Source organism: Macaca thibetana, chromosome 9, assembly GCF_024542745.1.
Source record: "Macaca thibetana thibetana isolate TM-01 chromosome 9, ASM2454274v1, whole genome shotgun sequence".
NCBI classification, from domain to species: Eukaryota; Metazoa; Chordata; class Mammalia; order Primates; family Cercopithecidae; genus Macaca; species Macaca thibetana.
The window spans coordinates 107,709,888-107,735,013 of record NC_065586.1 but is presented as its reverse complement, the minus strand read 5'-3'; the positions used below and the strand labels follow the sequence as shown (position 1 = coordinate 107,735,013).

The 25,126-nt window shown below is 40.8% G+C and overlaps 1 protein-coding gene and 1 long non-coding RNA gene across 10 annotated transcripts in view; one reads left to right on the top strand and one right to left on the bottom strand.

The window, feature by feature from the left end:
- The window catches only part of BBIP1 (BBSome interacting protein 1), a 1,212,900-nt gene that overhangs the window by 526,871 nt on the left and 660,903 nt on the right, over positions 1-25,126 (top strand). The window lies entirely within an intron of this gene.
- Positions 13,330-25,126, bottom strand: part of LOC126962843 (uncharacterized) — a 41,738-nt gene continuing 29,941 nt past the window's right edge. The window contains exon 3 of the long non-coding RNA XR_007728831.1: positions 13,330-13,585. This is a non-coding gene — a long non-coding RNA (uncharacterized LOC126962843). The remainder of the gene's footprint in view (positions 13,586-25,126) is intronic.

Here is a 25,126-nt window from a genome sequence, read left to right as displayed (position 1 = left end):
GACTTTTCTGGTTTTAGCACTGAAAGTTCTGTGTCCTAGAAGGCCTCTCACTCCTGGACGAATCAGACTTTAGACCCTAAATGGACTAGTGTGTGTGTTGTTACTTCCTCTGCAATGCAAATGTCAATACAACCTTCCTGCCCCTAGTGTGTGAGTTTTGGCAAGTAATAAAAAGAATGAGTAGTATATACTCCTATTGAACATAATAGACATTTCTTCAGAAGTCATACATAGCAACAGGTCATTAGCAAAAAGTTAACAATCCCAAAGTCAGCAGATAAACTTTAAATTCAGAACCATTTCTTTTCTTATCAGGAATCTAGGCTCCAGCAGTCCTTTTTCTGGGGAAATATGTCTTTGTTTTCTCAGGCCACTTAAATGACAACAATTTATTGCCTCACAATTCTGGGGGCTGGAAGTTTGAAACTAGGGTGCCACACAATGAGTTTCTGGTGAGGACTCCCTTCCTGGCTTGCAGACAGCCTTCTTCTCACTGTGTGTTCATGTGGTCTTTCCTCACAAAGTGCACATGGAGATAGAGATTTCTGTCTATTCCTCTTCTTATAAGGTCATCGATCCTATAAGATCATGACTCAACCCTTATTGTCTTACTTATCTTTACCTCTTAAATGCCCTATCTCTAAATACAATCACATTGAGGTTTCAACATACGAATTTTGGAAAGACTCATTTAAACTATAGCAAAATGCTACCAGATTTCCAAGTGGTGATCACATCAAGTCTGGAATCTATTAATTTACTTGACAGTTTTAGCTCATGACTTCAAGTTTCCTAGCACTGAGAGTGACCTCCCCAACAGCAGTGGCAACCTGTTTGGTGTTGGGTTTTAAATACAGGGTGGCAATAGCAACTAATGGGTACTCACCTCTTACAGGCACAGGGGAGACCAGAGAAACAGGATTGGAAAGGGAGAAGAAAGAACTCTGTGAACCATGCACCAGTTTCCGAGAGTGGTACATTTTCTGACAACAGCTTCAGTGGCAGCCCTTGCCCCATAGTCTAGGCATGCCATTGCAACTTTAGTAGGTTCTGTTCACTGCTGCTTCTGAAAGATGGCCTGGCACAGGTGGAGGGTGAGAGTTGTTGGGTGTGAGACAACCTCAATCCTGTTTCTGTTCTCTATGTCTTTTCCCCTCAGCTTTATTCTTCATGATGGGAATGAAAGCCTTGCATGTACAATCAAGCCCTGGCAGAATGATTCAATGCCTTTCACATCCATCTGGCTGAACAATACTTTAGAGAATTGCATCTCAAAATTCCATGGGCATAGAAGTCATCTGAGGATCTTGTTGAAATGCAGATTCTGGTTTGATAGGTCTGGGGGTCTGTATTTCTAATGAGCTCCCAGGTTTGCTGATACTGCTGATCTGGAACTACACATTGAGTAGCAAGGTTCCAAAAGCTACTGACAATTGCATCAGAAACTCTGTGAGTTTGGTTTCTGGAGGTGGAAGTAACCTAGGGCTTTTGCACATAGATTTCTCTTCAATAGGGCTTCAAGCCTTGCTACAGTTTTCTCCTTTGCTTCCTCCTAAGGCAACCTTCACCAGAAAACCCTGCTTCTCTTCCCCAGATCCCAACACACTGCCTCTTTGATTCTACAGGGAAAAGTGTGTTTATAGCATTCACTGGTGACTTACAGGACTTGGGCTGGTCCCAAGGGAAAAATGTGAAACTGTTCATCCGAAGCAGGTCCTGAATTGTTGCTCAGACCCTGGGGGGACCTGAGAGCAATGCCGATTGCAGAATATTAATTTACTTCTTAAAACTGCTTTCCTCAAAAGCAATCACATAGAAGCTCTTAAAATCCCCAAACTGTCATGGCCTATCTGAGCATCGTTGGTCTATTTGGACATCATTTTAAGCTTCTTCATTAAAATAATATTCTCATAATTATACTGACACAGAACTATTGTGTCCTGTTTGATCAAGAATTGTAAGATTAAGAAAAAACATCCAAATTAGACTATTTTAGTAACTTTCCATGTAAAATGGTCTGGAGAAAGAAACATGTCAAAAAATAACTTGCTGATCTGCTGCCATATATGGTATTGGACAAAAATCACAACTATAAAGAGGAAAAAAAAAAATTCTTAACCATGACTTCAGCCAGGCCAACATGGTAAATTTCTAAACTTGGAAAATTTTATTTTCAGACTCCTCAATTCCTCCCCCCACCACACACCTCTTTGAAACCACTTCTGTTTTGAATACCCAGTTGCTTCATTCTGTCTTCCCCACAGCTTACAACTCACCCTCAAGAAGATCATTTATATCTATGTACAAATTTGGATCATTGCTATGATTTTCTCCCATGGGTATGTCTTTAAGCCTTATCCCTGACTATGGGAACAAACTGGTTGCCTGGTAAATAATTTCAAGGCATAGGTAGTTCACTGCGGGTGAACCCCTGGAATCATCTTTGAAAACACCAATAAGCATTGACTCTTGTTGGATGTATTGTGCTCAGTACCTTGTATTTATCTGCTAGGTCTGCCATAACAACATGCCACATATCAGGTGGCTTAAACAGAAGAAATTTAAAGTCTGGGGACTTTAGTGCAAGCCCAAGGTGTTGGCAGATTTGGTTTCTCCTGAGGCCTCTCTCCTTGGCTTGAAGATGGCCTCCTTCTCCCTGTGTTTTCACATGGCCTTTTCTCTGTGCACATGCATTCCCTCATGTCATGTCTCTTCCTCTTCTTATGACATCTGTCCTGTTGCATTAGGGCCCCACCCTTGGCCTCATTTAACCTTAATCATCTCCTTAAAGTGCCTCTCTTGACTTTAACACATGAATTTGAGGGAGGACGCAACTCAGTCTGTAACATGCCTCTATTTCTGCCCTCATCACTCTCATCATGCCTGAACGTTGCCTTTGTGAAAATACCTAAACCTGATGCCCACTGCATGTCATACTTTGTAATGTGTCATCTGGTGGATTCCTGGGTGAATTGGCTGGTATATTCCACCCCAGTGAAGCCATTGAGAGATAAGTGCCAGCCTGTTTGTATTGCCTTGGTTCGAATCTCTTCTTCTCTTTAGGATTAAAGGAAGGGAATCTAAAAACAGCAACTTGAGCTGTTGCTCCTCTTACAGGGTCTATTTGCCAGTTTACCTCGATTTTGGAGGGAACTGTCGAGGTGGCAGTCACAGAGGAAGTCAAGGAAGTTGATAAAACAAAGACACTGTGTTTGTCAATATCTATTTGCCGTCAATTGATTCATTCTCTGTCCTCCTGCTTTGTTCTGTGTTGAAGAGAACCACATTTTCCAGGTTCCCCTGCTGTCTGGCTCCTGGGCTGGTCTAACCCATGGGACACACTGGTGAAAGGTGGAAGGGTGGGAGTCAGAGACATGTCAAGGTATTTCTCCCACTCTCTCCACTTCCTGTTGTGCCTCTGACAATAGCAGTATCTCTTCCAGAGCTCCAACTTATGCAGAGTGGCCCCTCTCTCAGCGTGTCTTGCTTCTGAACTTGACAACTCCACCTCCCCCCATTCTGCCTCCAGCTCCAGAGGGAGTAGGAGCCTCCTGCTACTGCTAATCTGGGGGTTGTCTCGCTGACCCTTTTTGCCTTCTCAGCTCCCTCATTCTGCTGTAACCAATTTCCTGAATCAAATTCTTCATGCTTAAAAGTTCTAAAGCAGTTCCTGTTTTTTAGTTGATATAATCATCATTGAAATAATCCTTACCTCAGACAGTAAGGATTAAAGGAGAGAGAGAGAGCTCAGCATGTAATAAGAGCTCAAATATAAAAAAATTAAAAGAAATCTCAGAAATAATGAGTCTTATTGATAATATGTTATTCTGAAATTGAACCATTAAATATACTTCAATGCAAAATTCAACAATATTTCAAACCGCCTCTGAAACCCAGTTTCACAGTTCTGAGGCTTTGGTGGTCTTTTTATTTGTTTATTTATCTCTCTTTTTTAAAAAAATCAATGTTATTAAGATAAAATTTATAGACAATAAATGTACCTATAATAAGTGTATAGTTCAATAATATGTGCATCCATGTAATACGATAATCAAGATATAAAACATTGCTATCACCCCCAAAAGTTCCCTGTACCCACTCTTACTGCCAGTACTCTCTCCTACCTCCAGCTGTAGGCAACCACCGATTGACTTTCTGTCACTGTAGATTAGATTTGCCTTTTGTATAATTTTATGGAAATGTGACTATTTACTATTCTTTTGTGTCTACCTTCTTTCATTCAGCAAGTTTATGAGATTCATCTATGGTATTGCATGTATCAGTCTTTCATTCTTCTTTATTCATGCTTAGTATTCTATTTTATGAGAAAACTGCAATTTGTTTATCCATTCACTGTTGGTGTGCATTTGGGTTTCCAGTTTGGGGCTATTATGAATATGCTCTGCTTTGCATACTCATGTGCAACATTTCATAGTCATGTGTTTTAATTCTCTTGACTAAATACCTAGGAGTGAAGCTGCTGGATCAAATAGTATGTATTCAACTTTGTATAAAACTAGCAAACTGTTCTCCAAAGTGTTTGGATCTTTTTACACTGTGATCAGCAATGTGGAAAACATCCAGTTCCTCCCCATCCTCTCCAATGCTTGGTATTGCCAGTCCTTTTAATTTTAACCATTCTTAAGTGTACATAGTGTGTCTCTTCATATTGGGAGGAGAAAACCTTTACCAGAGTTATCCTAAGAGACTTGGTCCATTGGCTAGAGCTGGGTCTCATTGCCATGCCATAGCTGCAAGGGAAACTGAGAAAGCCAGGCCTGGCATGTTCAGTCTCTAGAGTGGGAGATGGCTTCTACTAGCAGAGAAGGGAAATGGAATAAGAGTTAGCTGGACAACCTACCAGTGCTGGACACTCAACCAGTGCTTCCCTGGCACGCCATGGTTCTCTGTTGAGATCAACTGCAAGCTACGGCATGCAGTGATAAGGACTTGAGAACTAAGTTCCTTTGAAGGAGGATGAGCAGAAATCAAGATAGCCTCAAGTTTTGAGCTTGGGTTACTGGGGACAGATGACCTTGATGGGGAAGGTGTGGAGCCAAGTTTGATTCACAGTGTTTGCAGACCCTGAGTCCTTTGACCCACTGCCCTTCCAGTGGTTCCTGAGATTTTGAAGTGCCCTTTGGGTCTTTCTGGGTCTTGTAAGAACTCTACAAGTTGTCTGGAGGGGACAAAATTATTCCTAATCTGGAGAAATTGGAGAATGTATGAACCAAAATTGGTTGTGATCACAGTATAAGTTTAAGTAAGAGATATAGTAAGAATTTTTATGTACTTGTTTATCTTATCTTGAAGTCCTGAGGGCTTCTCCAGGCCTCCTTCCTATGAAGAGAGCCTCCAGGAATCACTTGCATTTGAATGAAACCTCAGGAAAATCCAGGGAGAGACTCAGCAGTCTCCAGTGAGTTACCCAAGCCCAGTATTTGCAGAAGAAGATGATATCTCTCTTGCTAGTACATTTCAATCTGCCCTTCTTTACAGGATGTTTCCAATGACAGTGACAATGTAACAATATAAAGCAACTGTTAAAGTCCATATCACAACATTAAAAATATAATAGGAAATGATCTCCATTAACCAGATACTAATCTCCATTTTTACTTATTCAGATAAAAAGGGCTATTTGGATTAGTAATTATGTTTTTGGCATTTCTCAGAGTTTCAAATTACTTACTGGAAGCAGCTTAATGAATTCAAATGCTGTATTCTAAATTCCTTATTTATCTATAAGCCATGGCTCAACATGGATAATGGAAATGCTGCACCAGTAAGTAATGACTTGGGATGGAAAGTCGACCCTTGGAATCCAGAGTGGATTTTTAGGGTTTTAGTATCAGCTTCTTAAGAAAACTTTAGTGGACTTTCCATGTACCTAAGATGGACTTAGAAGTTTTAGTTTATTTTCTTTTCACTTCCATTAATATGGAACTGTTTATTTCTGGGAAAACTCTAGCATTTACTTCAAGTCTTGCCAAGGATATGTTTGCCTTATTTAATTTATGCAGTGTGCTGCGGTTAAGTTTTCAAGTTTTATTATGCATACAACCATGCATCTAACTGTGTGTGCATGCGTGTGTGCATGCATGCATGTGCATGCAGAAAAAGAAAAACAGTCTCAAAATCACCTCAAGAAGACACTTAATATCCAGCCAGTAATGACATATAAGAGACAACTTTTTAATGGGGAAAGAGATAATTATGAGCATAAAAACAGCACTTTTGAGCTTCCGTGTCCCAAATTATCTGGCACACAGATACACACGCACACACACCACTCCTGCACGTTCTCTGTATCACTCTGAGATAAGGGAGATCAATGTTTCCCAAACAACCCTCTCTCTACCTTCCATTTACAACACCAGCTTGGATTCATTACTGTACTGCTTTAAAAATTGACTCTGAGGGGTGTGTGTGTGTGTGTGTGTGTGTGTGTGTGTGTGATGCTAGATGATACTCTTCACATCTGATTACAACTGGCTTCATGTGCTTTGATCAGAGAGGAATGAGGCTTCTTACCCTAACAGGACCTGCTCTAGGCAAAATTTTATCACTGTTGTGTTTTTAATTTTGCCCCTTCTTTCTGCCCCCACTCCCTTTCCCAATGTTCTGATCACACATACTTCTTCCTGCTTCATCACTCTCCATTCCTTCCTCCATCACTAGTGGGAAAGAGGTCTGATCAACTATCAATTCCTACCGTAGGCTGGTTGGTTGACTCAAAGCAATGATCCTCCACTTCTCTCCACACAACACACATGATGGATGCCACTCATGTCAGACACACTGCTGAGTGCATGAAGGGTCATGGATAATGCCCAGCCCACCGGGTATACCCCCTTTTCTGTCACCAACTTAAAAGACAATCTAAATTTAGGTGAGTTAGAGAAAGCTATTGCAAGGGATGATGTTGAATACTGCCTTAATTTACAAAACTAAAATCAATTTGCAAGGTCATTACTTTAAATGCAATTAGTGACAGATGACCTATGTCCCACCTGACCACTGTAAGCCCTTAGGCGGGCCATTCTCCATTTGCCTTTCCAGATCTTCTCTCCACCGTTCCCCAGCCTGCTTTTGCCCTGGGAGGGCCCCCTTTTGTCAGTGCTTCAGCTGCATGCCTTTGCCCTCTGGCTTCCTGTTGGGTCTGACCAGTGGGAGATACCATCAGCATATGGGAAGGCAGGAGGAAAGATAGGTTGATGTATTTGTTTTCATCTCTTTCTCTGCTGGCCTGGGCTCCTCTTTCAAAGTCCACTCAACTCCTGATGGGCATCCACAGCTCTCTTGGGGATCCAGGAATGGCTGAGTTGCATCTACAGCTCTCTTGGGGATCCAGGAATGGCTCCTGCCCCACCAGGGGAAGAGGGAGGAGGGATGAGGGATGGAAGCCTTCCTGTTGCTATTCCCTGGAATTCTTAACCAGCCCTCGTTGGTCCCCTTTAACGTTGTCCATATCTTTGAAATAGTCCCCGAATAAGAAGTCAACATGCCATCTTTTTCCTGCCAGGATTCTAATTTCATAGTTGAGAACAAATTGCTTAGTTAATTACCCCTCCCAGGAGTTCTGGTGTTGAATAGGACCGTGTTTTTGACAGAATAAGGGCTGAAAACGCTAATGCCAAAAAGGAATATTTCTCAAATGGTGGAAGTTTAGACTTTTAGCAACCAAAGGCGATCTATCTGGGTGCAAGACAGGTTCTTCAGTAATACTGTCTGGATGGCCCTCTTCTTCATAAGCTCTTAGAACACATTTTTCTCTCTACACTTTTGCTCATACTGTTCTCTTTTACCAGATACTCTCCTTCTATCCATTTTTTAAAGGATCAAACTTACTGCCAAGAATTCATAAAGCATTTCTTGATCCATATTTTTTCCTCCTTAATCCTCTCTCCAAGAGTTTATACTAATCCTTCAGGAAATACACACACATACACATCTTATGAGGATTGTAATTTTCACATTCAAAAAATATAACTATCACTATTTGCCAGATATAGAAGTTAGTTCATGTTCTGATTTTGTGCCTCTATAAACTGACATTATAGCAAAGTACTTAAAAGGATGCCCTTAATTTTGGAATCAGATGGACTTGGACTCATTAGCTCATTGTATATGTATACATTATGTAACTTTTCTACACCTTAGTTTCTTGGAAGGAAAATGGGGATAACAATATTTTCATGGAGTAGTTGTGAAAGTTGAATGGGATTTTTTCCTGCTGTTTAAGCATAGTGCATGTTGCATAGCAAATGCTAAATAAACATTAGCTAAAGAAATACAAAGAATAAAATGTTTTACTTCCATTGAGCTCCTCAAGGGGAACAGCCAGTCTTCACATCTTCCTGTTCTCCTCAGTGGAAGTTCAATATGTATTCAGGATGGATGGATGGATGGATGGATGGACGGACGGACGGACGGACGGACGGACGGAGGGATGGAGGGAGGGACGGAGGGAGGGACGGAGGGAGGGACGGAGGGAGGGATGGAGGGATGGATGGAGGGATGGATGGAGGGATGGAGGGATAGATGCTCAAATAGAAATTTCTTTAGGCCATTCTGACACTACCTGGCAGAGATCATGTTTTTAAAATTTCTAGGCTGGCTATGGCATTGCATACCTATAGTCCCAGCTAATTGGGAGATGGAGATGGAAAGATTGCATGAGCCTGGGAATTTGAAGCCAGCTTGGGCAACATAGCAAGACTCCAGAAAACAATTAAAAAAAAAATTTAACCAGTCCTTTGTACATGAATTTTTTTCTGCTTAATTTATTCATATCATGGATGCACATTCTTGTATTTACAGGTTCTTTTTAAAACTTTTTTTGCTTTAATTATATTTAGCAAGGAATTTAAGTTCCGTCCTGCATGTTATTCCACATCATCGTCATTCTAGCTCTTCCAGAGCTTCAGGCAGCTATGAATCCTCCTTGAGGATTGTTTTTGGTTTCTTTAAAAACAAGGGGTACACTTCCTGCCAAAGTCGTCAGCAGGAGAGAGATTATTAGCTGACTAAATATTTCCACAACAAATGTTGGGAAATTTAACCCTGAGGCTATTGGCATTTCGAATCACTCTCTATGGATCAACAATTAGGCCAAGTTCATCTATCAGTTATGAAACATCCCATAAAGAATTTTGACTTTTATGTTTGCCAAGCAGCAAAACAAACTGAAAAATGTGGAAAACACCACACACAAGCCTGGGTTATTTCTTTCTGTATCTGTTACTATTTTCTCTCTTAACAAGTCAGAAATCATTTATTTCAATATTTTTTTTTACTACCTACTATGTGTTAGGCACTCTGTATATCCATTAAAATGATTCTTTCAAAATGAAAGGTAGTTCAATTAAAATAACTCCATGCATTATTTGGCAAAAGTAGATTCTTTCTTTTGGCCAGGATAGTCTCATCTGTAGTTGAATTTATCAGCAACAATGGCTTCAGTTTTCCCAAAACTGGGAGAGTGGACAGTTCATGGATTTTGAAGTTACTTTTAATCCTGACTGCACAGTTACCAGCACCATGGTTGAACAAGTTCTTTCATCTGTACGAGCCTCTTTCTTCCACTAAGAAATGGGTATAATAGTGCCTACCTCACCATGCAGATTTAAGGAATGAATTCAATGGTACAAATGTCCAATAAATGTCCGTTTCCTTTATTAGTTTGTGACTAGGATGAAACTAAGACATCTAGGACAGGCTGGAACAAAAGCAAGCACTAAGAACCTGGGTTTCAGCTTATTTATTCAATGAATATGACAGCAGAACCTTGACCCAATGCATTTCTCAAATCTTCTATTCCTATGAAAGAAATAAGCTAGGCATTGATATGAGATTATTGAAACTTATCTTTTGATGACAGGCAGGAGGAAAAGTCCTTGTCTGGGCTCCTGTATATACACCTCCCTTGGATTAGTAGATTAGCAAAATTAAAGTGATGACCAAAATAACTGCTTGGTGCTCAGGTTCTAAATATATATATAAAGTTCTGAGACTTTTTGTCTTTTTCTTCCAACTTAATGGAAATGCTGACAGCCTCTTTTGAGGGAATGTCCTTTGAATGAGAATGGTAATATGCCCAGGGGCCCAGGTCTTGCAGGTGGATATTGAGAAGCACATCATTCAGGGTACTCCTTGCTAACTGTGGGAACCAAATCAGGCTAGCTTAAGTAGAACAATAATTTCCTAGAAAACTATTGGAAAACTCAGAATAGTGATAAGATCCTGGAGAACCAAGCTCAGAAAATGGGCGGAAACCAAAGGAGGTTGGGCACCATCAAGATCCTGTGACAGGAATCATCTTTTTGAACTGCTTCCACCAGCCTTGATACTCCTGGACACTTGCCTCTCTGCTGATAGACTTTAAACTCCCGCAAAGCTATCAGGATTAATCTCTAACTGCTTCTGTACAGATGTATCACATTCTTGAAATTTGAAATCCTTGATGGGAGAATCTGATTGGCCAGTTTATGTCACATGTGTATGGGTATGTCACATGACATACCTGCCAAGGAACTGGGATGTGGAGCAAGATCTGTAATAGGGAGAGGGAAGAGGAGCAATGACTTCAACCTATCATGTTTCTTAAAAATAGGTAGGATGTTACAATGCCCAGCAGCTAAAAATAAGTGTCTATAGAAAGTTCATCTCATCTTTTCCCTATCCTGTTGTTTCTCCAAGTTACTGTAGTGGCTGGTCCCAGCTGCCATAGGATATGCTTTTCTTGTGAGCAGACATGCAGGCATATTCTGTTCAAGGAGTAAAGCCACATTTTGATGGACACGGACATAAACCTTCTGGAATGATCTGGCTATGCATCGTGCTTTTATGTGACTCTGGCTTCTGAATTCTTGTCATGGTCAGAGTGGAGCCTGGTAAGAATATAGAAAAGCACTTCCAGAGAAGTGAGAAATCCACAGTGGAGACATTGCCTACTGACTTGCTCAAGAATGGAAAATGGGATATAAGCTGCTGAAGTGTTTGAGCACATCATCCTAAAAGCTTCTCGTTTAATTTTAGGCACTGGAAAATTGTTGTTTTTTTTTCTTCATTTGGGCCACAGAGGATCAGTTTTGCCAAAGAAAGAGAAGCAAGTAAGACGCAAAATTTCAGCCAAATGAAGAGCACTTTGAATTGTTCCTTCATAATGGACGAAATAATTCATTATCTTTAGAGTTGGTCAGGCTTGGGTTGGAATCCCAGCCCTCAAACACTTTCTAGGAGGACAATCTTTGGCCAGCGACTAAAGCCTCCCTGAGCCTCAGTTTCCTCATCTATAAAACAGAGAGAATGATGTCCCTAAAAATGAATGGTTGTTTGGATTAAAGATGGCCTATGTAAAGCCCCCAGCCACAAGACTGCTCAGTGTTTGTACTTAAAACTCACCTACTCTTTCTTGCTCACAAAAGCAAATAGAGCAGATAGCACACTTACTCCCCCATAAAGCACAAAGTTATTAGAAGTAATGTGAATGAAAGTCAAAGGTTAGGCATCAATAATGAAATAAAACAGCATCATGGAGGAGAAATGGCATTGAACTCAAGCAAAGGGAAGGCAGAGCTGTGGTATCAGCATAATTCCCGTGTCAGTACTAAAGCCACTTAGCATTGAAGTCACTGGAGATGAGAACAAGGGAGGAATCCTAAAGACAAGAGAAGTGATATTTGCAGTGCACATACCTTGCTCCAAGTCAGGTGCTTTGCACACAGTGCACTACTACATTTAAACTACATAACAGCCCCATGAAGTAGGTACATTATTATCTTCGCGGTATAGATAATGAAATAGAGGTGCAGAGACACAGTGAGTGATGAACTTGAGTTCCTTCTGACCTCAAAGGCCTTGGTTCCAAGTGACGCAGAAGAAACTCAGCCCTAGAGGTTATACCTCTTCCACTCAAGATAGCAACCAGCTTGAGGCAGGAATCAGCACCATTGTAAATCTGGAGACTGAGTCCGTTGCCAGCTGTGTTCCTATCAATTCTAATAAGATTAGGCAGGGAGAGGAAGTGGTCCATCTGAATAAACATGAAGGCTCCACTGTATCTATGTAGATGAGAGGCGGGCAAGACACTGTATCAGCAAATCCAGGAGGCTCCATTCCCACTTTAGTGCTTTTAAGAAAAATAAATTAAAAAATAGAGATAAAACAAGAGGATAACTGCATGTCCCTTCAATATCACCCTTGGGCATTAACTGACTCGCCCAAATTCATATTTAATTATCTAGGACAGGAGTCGACAAACTATGACTGGCAGCCATATGTTTTGTAAGTAAAGTTTTATTTGAACACAGCCATAGCCATTTGTTTATGTATTATCTAAGGTTATTTTCATGTTACAATGCTAGAATTGAGTAGTTTAGCAGAGATCCTGTGACCTGCAAAACCAAAAGTATTTCTACCTGGCTCTATAAAGAGTTTGCTGACCCCTGACCTAGGAGAATGTGCTTGTGTTTGAATTGGCTATTTCCTATCTGATTAAACCCCAGATGTTCTGAGTTATAGATCTTCTGGTCAGCTTCCATAAGGGATAAAAGATAACCAGAAAGCTAGAGCTTGACTGCCCTGTAAGACATTAATCCCCTGCCTTTTTTTTTAATTAGCAAATTTATTTTAATATCTCTTTGACTGACCAACTACATACGTTTTTTTCCTCTAATTTTTCCTGGAAGCAGCTTTACCAGCCTACTGCTTCCTTCATTAATTAATAAGTTGAATAGATTTTTTTAATTTGTATTCATTCTATTTTGTATGAGTCATGGTTTTAAATTTTTGAAAGCTATGCTTTCACAACTCCAGGGCATACCACTGAATGCAATATGAATGGAGAGGGCAGCAACTCTCGGTTTAGGGAGAGTGGCACGGGTAGCCAACCCCACTGGTGCCCACTACAGTATGGACCTCCTTAATTAACACAACAACCCTGTAAGGTTCGTTAACCTACAATATGGGGAAATGAAGATAATAGCAATACCCAACTCATAGGGTGGTTTTGGTGGTCAAAAAAAAAAAAAATGCCAGTAAAGTATTTAGCCCCTTGTCCGTTAAATGCTAGCTATGATGATTATTACTGACGGTATTACCCTACGTATTAGTGTTTCTCTGGCTGCACGTTGCACTTGACTAGAGAGACAAGTAACTTGGTTTTGCAGGACCATACATCCAGATGAGGTGGGGAGTTGGCCTCATCCTTCCTCTACTGTGTAAATTGAGGTAGAGACTATAACTTCCTCACCTTTGTGCCCCTGCGTGCCCAGAAAAGCACCTGACACATGGTACATAGTCAATAAAAGTTTATTGACCTAAATTACCAGCATGTTGATGGGAATGATAAGTAAATATGACTGGCAAAAAAGTCATGATCACCTGTAAAAATAGTAATGTATCGATTTGGTAGTACAGGTGGAGGCCAGGTTGGAGCAGAGACCTTGAGTTGTATAGCCTGAGGCTACTTTTCCTCTTTACAACTATAAAATGAGATGAAGACAACATTCCGAACACAGCTTGAATGGGCAGAAGTACAGAGATGCCTTCTTCCTTCTGTCATTGGAATCTTCCTCTGTTTCTGTGGGGAAATGGAAAATTAGACCTGTTCCCCTTCTACCCCTGGGGGCACAAAGCTGGCCAGCTTTATTACATTACAGGAGCTGCCTACCTCAATTGCATTGACAAGGCATGCCAGGCCTGTGCACACATCCAGATCTTTCTAATCCCTTTAGTTCCATCACCTGGACATTTTATTTGAAATTGATTTTTAAATGTCTGAGTAATTGAGGTTTATGTGTAGTTGCCTCTTTGAAACAGGGGTAAGCTGAGGCTGCTTGTATCCTCATTAAACACTGATTAGAAGTGATTGCATTACTGGAGGCCTCAATTTGTGCCATTTCTGAGGGCTCCCATTAGAGAGCGGCTTCCACACTTGGCAGACCTGGACGTCTGGAGAGAAGAAACAGTACAGAGTTGGGCTCTGCGTCCCCTCCTGCATTGTCTGCGGATGACCATCTCTAATGGGAGGCTGTTTTCCAGGGCTTCTCTCGGGCTCCATCTCTGGGGCATGTATAAGCCACCAGGCTCTGGTTTTGTTCTGGAGACGTAGGACTTAGGAATAAAGTTTTGGGGTTGGAAGACTAGTGTCATTTGGTGCTGATTTTGTAAACTTGGCCAAGTCCTAGAGCCTTTGTCTTACTCTATTTTGTTCTCCCATGTCTTACTTATACCGTGTATGTGTGACTCAGACTTGCTCTTTACCAAAGACATTGGCCTTCAGAGTTGGTGTGGCTAAGGCCTACTGGGGGACAAAAAAGACCAAGATGAAAAATTGTGATCTTAAAAACATCCTCTGCCTCTATGCTCTTGAGAGTAGTTTTACCACTGCCCATTCCAGGAGGAATAGAGTTCGGGAGTTGGAAGTAAGGTGGGGATCCAAACTTACTTGGGTTTGAATAAGATCTGGGTTTGAATCTTAGCATTAAAGGCAGGGTAGTAATGAATACAATCCTGAGTCTCCCTTTTGTTCAGTTCCTTTATCTGTGAAATGGGACTGTCAAAGCCTACCTCAAAGGGTGAGTGGGAAGACTGGATAAAATAAGGTGTATACAGGGCTGGGCATAAAACAGTTCAGCCAACCTGAGGTCACTTAGAAATGATCTCGCCTGGCTCTTGCAGCTTTTTGTTTTGTTTTTCTTTGCTTTGGATTCTACACTATAAATCATGACCTCTGAGTTCCATGAAAAGGCAAAATTCTGTAGTAAAAAGGAAGGCTAAAAGGTAGGAGTCTGAGACCTCTGGCCTCTCCTGCAGCATACACTATCTAGAACAGCTCACTTTTTTTGTCTATATATTGGGGTTTTATGTAATATTTCCCATTTAAAAATATACTGCTTTGAAAAGAAAAATGGACATTACGACTGCATTAGAAAATCCACGGAGTCCTCAAGGTAAATAAGAACTCTGATTTCCTGTCACCCTGCAAAGCCCTCTCAGCACACCAAGTGGCAGAAGCTCCTTGACATGTATGGGAATAAATTTGACAGCCTATCTGGACTAGTGTATCACTCAAGCTATCACTACAGAGAAAGAAAGATGCACACAGATTCAGGTAATTCAGGGGTATGCCTCTAGTATTTGGAGTTCCTCTCTTCTTTTAGGCCAAATCCCAGAGCAGCAGATCTCCACCTGATCTTGGTTTTCTTAAAGTTGCCCCTAACACCTTGTTAATCTCCATTCCAGCACCTCACACTGAACTGAGTGTTAGGTAGGAATTCAACAAGTGTTGGCCAATGGAGGAGTCTCTATTTGAAGTAGATCAAGCCTCGTACTCATGGCCTGTGTCACTCTGCTCCGAAAGGCCCATATAGGGCATATTCTATGTAAACTTGTGTCCAAAAGAACTAATACTCAGGAGAAGCTGACTGAGGGAGGAGGGGGAAGGGAGGACCCCACAGAGGAGCAGGTGCTTGAGATGGACCCTGCCAAAGGTTAGGACTCAGAAGGGGAGAGAGAAGACAAGCCACTGTTGGCAGAGCCCAGAGTAACCACTAAAGTGAGAGGCAGGACTGAGCAGAGTGTGTGGCTAAGAAAAAGATTTCCAGGCTGGGAGTGAATGAGATTCAAGATAAATGGGATAATACATCTTCCTAGATGGTGCCAGAAAATGCTGGGTCCCTGCCCTTACTTTTCATCAGAGAAATCACAGTCATCATTAAACAGTGCAAACAGAGATCTTCTTCTCTAGTATTTAACCAGGGATCTGTGCCTCTTTCTAGAAATGGAGAGAGATAAGTAGAGGGAAAAGGTTAGGCCACCACTTATCACACAAATTAGTATGTGCCAGACAATTTACTAGACACTGTATCAAAACAGGGCTCATTGAATTCACAGAGCAAATCTATTGATACATTCAGTTATTCATTCTAAATAACTGTGTTCAGAATTCAGCTGTCCTGGGCTCTCGCAATGCAGCGGTGCATAAAATACCCCCAGGTCCCCATCTTTGCAGAACTTATATTTACAGGAGAGAGAATAATAATAAATAAACTGTCACTTGATAAGCATTAAGAAATATGAGGTAGACTGCTTATCCCTCTCTTGGAGAAGAGAAGACTGGGGTATGGAGAGCTTATACAAAATGCCCAGGGTCATCCACAGTTAACAGCAAACCCAGATATAAGTGTCTTCGAATCCTGTGCTTTTAACTGGTAAGTTCTTCCGTTCTTTTCATTCTTTTGGACATTGCATAGCCTTTTACCTTGAAATGCTCCCCTGATTTAAGCCAAAGGAACCAGTCAATATCCAGCAAAGGCCTTTGAGAAATGTGGCAGGCCCTGCGCCTGCCCACAGGAGGGTTTGGAGCTCTGTGGAGTCTGCCTCTTTCTGGAGCCCTGAACACTACTCGATTTCTCTTCTTCAGAACGACTCACACTATAGCTTTTAGCCCAGCTCACCTCTAAGTATTAATTTGCTGCTTTTGGGCCACTGCGGTGTCACTGTGACTTAATGACCTAATTTCCATACAGTTTTTCTGGTTCAGTCACTTATTTGAGCCTTTGAGTATTTCTTCCCCTCCTATTCCACTTCTTCGGAAAGACACTTGCTCATATCCCAAAGCAGAAGCAAACACATTAGAGTTCAAATCTATGTAATTAGGGCAAAGAGTTTCTACTACACAGGCTTAGTCATGGGAGTTGGCTTCCCAGTTGTTAATAGAGGTTTAATCTGAGGAATTTTGCAGTTAAAAACCAAGAAGGGATTTCTTCTGAAAGTGAAGAGCATCTAACCCCATAATAGAACAAACAGGGTATAGTTTGTTTCAAAATGATTCCAAGTGATTTATGTAAAGAGCCACTTAGAGAAAAGGGATTACATCTTTCTCCTCTCATGATAAACGAATGTCTCTGAAATAAAACAATTTGGCAGCATCTCCTCTTCTGACCCCAATGGGTAGTTCAATGTGAATGTGCATGTATTTGTTTGTCAAGCAAGTGACAAGAGGTTAAACCTCTTATTATTTTTATTATTTATTATTATGTCCTCTTAGTTATTTTTCTCTGTTCATCAAAATGTGACATACATGCGGAAGTCATCTTCTTCCTGAAGAGAAATCTTTAAAATAACCAAAAAATTCTCCTTCCGCCTTAGCACTTCTTTTTAGAAAGAAAAAAATCATAAGAAAAGTGCTAAGACAGGCAATATTTTTAGAGCAAAAACTTTGTGTTAGACCCAACATAGAACATTCAAAAATCAGTGTCTCCATCTTCAAAGATTGTCTTCAGAGACAGTGTCTCTGACCTCTTAACTGTAAGAGACAGGCCCGCAAGTTCTGTAGAGAATATCAAGGAAGATGTTGGGTGAATAAACTGAAGGCAAAAGGGTGTCTGTAGGATCTTCCAGACTAGCAGATACACCCTTCTCAGTGTGCCTGCAAAAGGTCCAAAAGAGGACCCAAGCCCATCAGAACCCACCTGCTCACCCTCAGAGCCACCAAAATTGTTGACACTGTCTTCTCCAGTGACTTTCGAGTGCAGATGGAATAAACGCTTCATCTCTCCTCCCAGCCTTCAAAGCTTCCAGAGCCAGGATTCTACCTCCCTTCCTCCTTTTTGAACTTTTCAAAAAATGTGCCCCTTCTCTGTCAGGTAACTCAGGCTTCATCTACTTCAAGATATCGCTATCTTCCATATTCTCTGTATCTTCTCCTACCCTTGAACTTCTCATATTCTCCCCACTCAAAATATTTTCTGTCTTCAATGCTCCTCCAATGTTTGAATACTCAAAGGTTATCAAAGTGGCATGCCCACATCATAACATTCACACCTCTTAGAAATGCATGTGGAGTCTCTCCTATCCTCCCCTGTTCTACCCCACTACATGGCACATTTGCAGCATTTAGCAAATTCTGCCCTCTGTGGGTATGGTTCCATCTGTGTCACCGTCTCCAGACAGTGAACCTGCCAAGGACAGACACATATCTGACTCATCTTGACATCTCCCATATTCCTAGTACATTTCTCACTACATGAACACACACAAGACATTGGTTTAGCTGAATTCCAGAGGTAAAGGACAACCTCAGAATGGTAGCTGCGTGAGGGTAATATTGGCCCAAATGCTCATCCATGGGAGAGTGCCTGAATAAGTGGCCTATAGTCACACAATGAAATGTATAATACAGAAGTGAAAATAATTGAGTTACAGTTGCATGCAGTGGTCTGAATGAATCATAGGAATATAATAACAAAAAATAACTCTCAAAGGATTACATACAGCATGACATTATTTAAACTTAAAAACATTCTAAATAAAAGATATGTGTTTAGGCATGCATGAATATTTAATAGAACAATATAAAAAGGAAGGGAAAAGAATGATGTACACAAAATTTGGATTGAAGAAAGCAGGAGATGTGCTGCTGGGAAATATCATATGGTTAGATGTAGGTTATTGAAAGATTCTAGCTTTTGTTTTTGGTGGTAGATTTGTGCATGCTTATTAAAATTTTTTAAATCAACTAAATAATAAAAAGTAGGCCAGACATTAGCCAATGATGAAAGTGTGTCATGAGTCACAGATTCTAATTAATTTAATTGTGTGCACCTGAGGTCTGTTTAAACAACAGAAAAAACAAACTCTTGGCAATTAGCCATTTATGACCGTTAGGAATTAGAGACCATCCCAGTCTCTTGTGGAACATCTTATTTTGTTCTTAGGGAAAGCAGAGGAGCAGGGGTTTTCTCAAATTCTCCTCCAGAATGATCTTCACTGACCCTCCTATGTCACTCACACATAGCATCCCTTTGTCTTCATCTCCTTCTACTGAATGCACAAGTGCAAGCAAGATTCCCAGTGAGAGCGAAGATACTAATTGAGTCACCCAGGACTACATTTATGCATTTATTCATTCAGCAAATATTTATTTATCAGGTACTGTGCTACATACTACATATACAGAGGCCTTCAAAAGTAACGTGAAGCCTTTCCTCCTAGAGCTTACAGACTAATGGAAAAGACAGGCAATGCACATATGCACACAGAAACACATGCATTGACTACGTAATTATAAACTCTGGAAAGTTCGGTAAAGAAGAACAGAACTGGGTGCCAAGAGAGAACAATGAGAACATTGTTTTTTGTTAATGTGTAAGGTAACTTTTTTTTTTTTTTTTTTTTTTTTTTTTTTTTTTTTTTTTTTTTTTGAGGAGGAGTTTCGCTCCGTTGGCCAGGCTCGGGGTGCAGTGGTGAAATCTTGGTTCACTGCAAGCTCTGCCTCCCGGGTTCATGCCATTCTCCTGCCTCAGTCTCCCAAGTAGCTGGGACTACAGGCGCCTGCCACCACACCAGGCTAATTTTTTTGTATTTTTAGTAGAGATGGGGTTTCACCATGTTAGCCAGGATGGTCTCGATTTCCTGACCTTGTGATCTGCCCACCTCAGCCTCCCAAAGTGCTGGGATTACAGGCGTGAGCTCCTCGCCCAGCCAAGGTAACATTTTTAAGAGAGGATAGCAATGCAGGAAAAAACATGCTACTGGGAAGGCCTGAAGGTCACCATCTGCGCCTCTGCCTGGATAGGCATGTCTGTCAGTTTAAGGAGCGTTGTCAGAAATGACTTGGCTGAGGTGTTGTAATGGGCTTATAAGGTTCTCATCAGCCTTGCCAGCGAGGCTAATGTTCTTCATCAGCAACATTCTGGTTCCTGCTCACTGTGACTAGGGAGAAATGCAAGGAGAAGGATAGGACATCAGGACACAGAGGTGGTCAGAGGAAGAAATATGGATTTATGATGGGTTTGGTGGAGGAGTCATGGGGTGTTTAAAGCAGGGAAGTAACATGTTCTCATTTACATTCTCAAAATGATCACCCTGGTTGCTGTGGGGAAAATGAATAGGGGCGAATGTAGAACCAGGAAGACCAGTTGGGGTGCAGAATCTAGAGATGGATGATGGTGCCTTGGGCTCAGGTGGTACCTGTGGAGATATGAAAGATAGGGTATAGGGTTGGGGTATGTCTTGGAGACAGAGTCAATACATTTTGCTAAAAAATTAAAAGTTGGAGAAAAGAGGAAACAAAAATTATTTCTACATTTTTGGCTTAAGAAACTAGGTGTTTTGTGGTACCATTTATAAAATTTAAAAGATTTGGGTAAAGGGAGAATGTATGAGGAGAGGACATTGGAACGTGTTGTGTTTGGTTTGGTTTTTTCTTGAGACAGAGTCTTGCTCTGTTGCCCAGGCCAGAGTGCAGTGGCACAATCTTGGCTCGCTGCCACCTCTGCCCCCCTGGGTTTAAGCAATTCTCCCACCCCAGCCTCCTGAGTAGCTGGGACTACAGGCTTGCACCATCACACCCAGTTAAGTTTTATATTTTTGTAGAGACAGGTTTTCACCTTGTTGTCCAGACTGGTCTCCAACTTGTGAGCTCAAGTGATCTGCCTGCCTCGGCCTCCCAAAGTGTTGGGCTTATAGGCATGAGCCACCGTGCCCGGCCTGTGTTTACTTTTGGTAAGTTAAAATTGATATGCCCATTCTATATTTAAACAGAAATTCAGGTAAGAGATTGGAAATTTTACTTGTGAATTTTGGAAGAAATCTGGGCTAGAGACCTGCATTTGTGAGTTAACTATGGATAGGTGGTATTTAAAGTAATGGGCCTGGATGAGATGCACTCAGCAGAGAGGCCAGAGAGAAAAGGGAAGGCCTAGGATGAAGCCCTCAGGCAGGCCACTATGTAGGGGTGAGTCATGGTAAGAAAGGGCAGAAAAGGACTACAAAGGAGCTACCTTTGAGGTGGGAGGAAATGTAGGAGAGCATAGATCTCAGAAATCAAGAGAAGAGAGGGTTTCAAGAAGCAGAGTCATGACTTGTCAAATGATGGCTGAGAGATGAAGTCAAGCAAGAAAATAGACATGCCTGCTGGCTGTGTTAATGCAGAAATGGCAGAGTTTTCCTTATGGGGTGTTGGAGCAGGAAACCCAGCCAAGGGAGAAGAGCAGATGAGGGAGTGGAGCTCTGCTAGGAATTACACTGTGTGGGGCATTTTACAAGCAAACAACTTAAGTATATCTTTAACAAGTCCATGGCATAGAAAAAAGTATGTTCTAGATTAAAAGAGATTTAAGAGATGATGAAATGCAACGTATGAACCTTATTTGGCTTGTTGTTCAACTACCAAAATAAGAAGACATTTTGAGGATAATTGAGGAAATGTGAAGCTAAGTTGGATATTAGAGGATATTAAGGAATGTTTGTTAATTGTATTAGATGTGATAATGTTATGATTATGCAAGAAAATGCACTTATTTTTAAGAAAGAAACTGAAATAGGAGTAAAATGTCATTAGATCTGATATTTAGTTTAAAATGCTACAGCAAAAACTGAAAAAGTAATGAAGAAAATACGACCTAAAGTTAACATGGTCCATATGATGAGTATATGGGGGATCATTATACAATTCTATGTTTGCGTGTGTTTGAAATTTTTTCATTATAGACGTTACAAAACAGGCGTACAGTGAAGGGGAGCAGAGAAATAGGACAGCAGCTAGAGGGGAATGCAGGTCAAAGAAAGCTTTTAAATTGTTGTTAAAGAAGAAACACTAGATCATTTCCATGATGACAATGATCTGAGAGAGGAAGAAATTGATGATACAGGAAAGATGGAAAATAGGTATGTCTCCAGGTTCCTAGGGGACCCAGAGGGGACCTGATGAAGCCCAAGTGCACATGCTGGCCTGTGATCTTTGGGAACAGTAAAGAGAGATGAGCACAGAGGCAGGTAATCCAAACCCACAGAGGTGGATTTGGTAGTGGATAAAATCATGCAGTTCCTTCAGGTCAATTATGCTTTCTCAATGACCCATGAGAAAAGATCCTTAGCTGAAGAATAGTCCACAGTGGCATGGAAAATGGGAAGAGGAAGAATGATGTATAAAGTAGATCATTTGTTGAAAAGTGGGAAAGTGTTGTTGGATTTCCAAGTGGTATTAAGGCTCCATTAGAGATGCTGGGTGAGGAATTGCAATTGAGAAGTCAGGACTCTTGGTGGTTCTCCCCAGCAGCATCCATTTGCTCAGGTGAAGGCATAAAGAAATCAGTAATTGTCTCTAATTAGTTGGGTGCTTTGCTACACACACACACACACACACACACACACACACACACACACGTATGTATGTATATATGTATGTGTGTATATGTGTGTGTGTATATATGTGTATGTGTGTGTATATATGTGTGTGTGTGTGTCTGTGTATATATATATAGATATGGAATAGAATGCGGGAGCTAAGATGCCTGGAAGGAACATATGATGGAATTTACGCCAGTCAAGGAGGAAAGTAAGGACATGAAGGAGGGAGGTAATGGAGAGTGAGAAGTTAACTAAAGGGGTTTGAGAGCTCGATGAGGCCTCCACATTCACTGAGCAAATGCCATGTGCTTAGCACTGTTTGGAACATTTTATATATATTATCAAATTGTTATAGCAACCCTAAGAGATAGTTCTCATTATTGTTATTATTTGCCTCTTAAAGGGAAATGAACTGAAAGCACAGAAGTTAAGGAACTTGTGCACAGTCCCATAGCTGTTTAATGCTGGGATTTGAAGCCTGGTAGTCCAGGGCCAAAGCCCGCATTTATCCCCTAAAGACACAGCCTCAATTGTAATTTTTGGAGCTCATATTATGAGGTAGACGAGCTGGAAAAGTCACAGGTGGTGGTCAGATAGTGACATGCTTGACATCGAGAGATCAAAAGTTCAAACATGGGAAAAAGGAGGTGGGGTAGAGAAAGATCACTAGCTATGAGGAGGTCAAGTAAATAAGAAGTCCGGGAGTTAAATGAAAGATCATTGCAGATATCAAGGGCTTCAAGGATAGTGGCAAGAGGTAAGGGAACAGATTTCTTTACAGCAGGATTTCTGAAAGAGTGTTGTGGTGCCAATTTATTTTATGAGATGCCAAAAGGAAGAAGCATATGTTACATTTCTCATATTTATTCACCGTCCTTTCTTTCAGAACACATGTATTCTGAGAATCATAATATATTCCTAGGAATCTAATCCAAAACACATTACTGCAGAGAAATGAGCTCCAAGACAAAGCCCAGGTCACATCCCCACCCCATTTCCCATGCCCACACATCCAACCCTGATCCCACTCAGAATGAACCAAGAAACAGCTATGAAACTGTTCCTGCCCCACTGAGGGGCAAGCATGTGCCTTTGAAGAATTATTCATTACAAACTCTGAAAGCTTCCATCTTCCTTCATCTGAACAGTTTAGTCAAAACTACATTTCTGCTTGCCAGAAAAATCTTAGCTGCAAGCCACTCTCCTAAAGCAATCCAGGCCTGCTTTTCAGGCTTCAGAGTTTGAGATGAGCCAAATAATTTCCAAGATAATCACCTGACCTTCCCCCTTACTGAAGCCAACCTGAATATGTGGTTTTTGAAGATTCAGCCACCATCAGTCATTTACAATGATGGAACTCTGTGTTACCTTGTACTTAGAGACCTGGGCACAGTTCAAATAAACGAAAAACAACCCATGCTTTTCCTCCCAATTCTTCTGCTAATGGAAACCTTTTGAACTGAACATTTATTGGTTATTTGTTACTGTCATTTGCCATTGTCTGCATCCAAGATGATGAGTTTGTGACTAAATCCACTTCTCCCTAAGCCTTAGAGGGAATTGAATTGACATTCAGGTGCAAACAGCCAGCGACTGAACACAGTACAATTCCAGCCACCATGATCCCATATCCAGCTTAATTTTAATCATTTGTAAACCATATGTAAGTGGTAAAGTTAAAGTCAGCGAAGAAAGGGGGTGATATTGGCATTATCAGGATTCAATAATTCCCTCAAGCAGCCCCCAACCTATCTTCTCACTGTTATACATCACTTCACCAATTGGAATGCATTTTGCTTCCACAGCTTCTTGGGATCTCAACCCAGCTTAGGATGGCCAGCTGTTATAGGGGCAACTATACACGTGATTACATTTTTATTGGGCTTTCTAAACCATATTTCTCTCTCCTTTATATTTTCACCAAAATGGAGCTATGGAAAACATCTAATAAAAAATATTGAACTCCATTTCACAGCTTAACAATGTAAATGCTTATCAATAATTTATAGCAAATAAACCCAATGCCACTGGTTTCTTTATCATGTTCTGTTTTTCTAACATTATAAAAGAAAATAATACTAAAAGAAGCCATTATAAAACGAAATATTTCTCTAGCTGTCTTGTTAAATAGTCATTGACAGTGTGTCAGGAAACTATACCAAATACAGAATTAAGCTCATTGCTCTTATAAATTCTGGTGTCAATGCAGGATGGACTTAGAAGCCTCAAAAAAAAAAAAAAAAGGAAAAAAATCTGTGGAAGGAAGATATACTTTCTTCAACAGGGAACTGTCTTTCCTTTTTTGAGACAGAGTTTCGCAATGCTATGATCTTGGCTCACTGCAACCTCCGCCTCCCAGGTTCAAGCGATTCTCCTGCCTCAGCCTCCAAAGTAGCTGGGATTACAGGCATGCTCCACCACACCTGCCTACTTTTGTATTTTTAGAGACAGGGTTCTCCGTATTGGCCAGGCTGGTCTCGAACTCCTGACCTCAGGTGATCTGCCCGCCTTGGCCTCCCAAACTGCTGGGATCACAAGCGTGAGCCACCACACCCAGCCTAACAGGGAACTTTCTAAATCAGCTTTTTAAAAATCAACTTTATTGAGGTATAATTTACAAACACTAAAAAGCCCACATTTGAAATATGCAATTCAGTGAGCTTTGACCAATATGTAAATCTATGCAACTACCATCACAATTAGGATATAAAACATTACCATTATTTCAGAAAGTTCCTTGGGGTTCCTTTCCAGCCATGTCCACTCCCATAGGAAACTCCTGTTCTGAGTTACATCACCACTGTTTTGCCCATTATTTTGCCTTTTATTCACTTTATATAAAGTAATATATGTACTCTCCTGTATCTTTCTTGATTCATCATGATTTTTTTAACTTCATCTATTTTGTTTAGTTTTTTTATATTTGCATTCATGTTCTATTTTGAATTATCTTTTCTTTATAAAGTGTGAGGGAGTGGTTAAAATT